This window comes from Triticum dicoccoides, chromosome 4A, assembly GCF_002162155.2.
Source record: "Triticum dicoccoides isolate Atlit2015 ecotype Zavitan chromosome 4A, WEW_v2.0, whole genome shotgun sequence".
Taxonomy (NCBI): domain Eukaryota; kingdom Viridiplantae; phylum Streptophyta; class Magnoliopsida; order Poales; family Poaceae; genus Triticum; species Triticum dicoccoides.
This window is the reverse complement of record NC_041386.1, coordinates 677,776,421-677,777,901: the sequence shown is the minus strand read 5'-3', so window position 1 is coordinate 677,777,901 and position 1,481 is coordinate 677,776,421.

Below are 1,481 nucleotides of genomic sequence, written 5' to 3'. Positions count from 1 at the left end.
TTGTGTGGTTAATTTAGGTCTTTCATATATTGTGTTAGCTAGCTAATTAATAGAGAGAAGTGTCATCTCTTATGTCCGTGCTTGGTCGACGCAACGTACTGAACATAGAGAGGCCCTCGACACGCTAGCTAGTAAAAAAATGAAGGGAACCATTAAGTACAGAAATTCGTCATGCATACCGAGAGAAGTGATCGATCGACCTTAACTTCTCCGAGAGATTGGTCGAACAACAAGTTTTCGTATTATCTATCCGACGCTACTGGCTATATACATATACAATATGTAAGATCTCTTACAATCCCCTAGCAATTGAAATCAACTTCCACATGATATTCTCCGGCTTTATTGATGACGTGGTCAAGAAAGAATCCCGCCAATTCCTCTTGAATTGCTTTCATGCGATCTTGTTCTAGGAGTTCATCCCGCATCTGCCACATCTAATTTGAAGAAGGGGGTTAATACATATATGAATGAAACTCAACAGAAATGATGGTGTAATAAAATGAAATTGTGAATATTATTGCTTACGCACTTCATATAATCTTTTAGAGTAGCCCCGCTTATTTTTCAAAGTCGCGTTGTAGATGAACTCGCACACGTAGTATCCACATAAATTATTCCCTTCTTCCTGCCACAAGCACTTTACGAGAAATAGAGGTCAATCAAACTGATAATGAAGCATTATAAATGGCATTGATGAAAGTATAGCTATAGAATCAACGGGAGATGCGCACAACTAGCTAGCTAGTAGTACTTACTTTCGGGTATGTATATCGCAGCTCCTTCGGCAATCCCGGAACTTCTGTAGTGAACTGTTTCCAAACCCTGCAAGACAAAGAAAATAATTATTATTACTTGAGATATCAGGAAATGAACAAAAAGTTGCCGATATGGTGCGATAATGATCGATTGAACTTGTTGAGCATTTTAATCATGTCCGCATAGGTTCCGGGATTTTTTCGTCTCGAGTCTAAGACGTTTACTACTCCCCGCTCAAGCTTAATCTCCAGAAGAACATAGTGGAATCTGCACACGCATGCATAACTCATCAATTACATTATTATAACCTCGCTCGAGTAATAAAGGGAAACCGAATATGCACACGACATTAACACTCACTGGAAGTTGTAAGGAAAGAGTATTAAATCTTTGTTTTGATTTTTGATCAATGATTGTAGCAAGTTGGCCTCGGCCTCTTCGGCGTGCTTTGTAACCTGAATTTCATCTATGATATTTGTGTTAATGAACCCAATATCATACATTTCTTGTTTTTTGCACTCGACGATCTTCAATCTGCATAATATAGTGAGGATAATTAATTATAAATACATGCAATGAAAGAGCTGAGATATATATACAGAGACTTAATGACAGAAATAATACTTACAGACAGTAGCAAAAGACCGTTAGTTTATCGAGGGCCTTTTGATTGAAGAACTCGAAGAACTCCTCAAATGGAACAGTCAACAGATCAGTTCCAA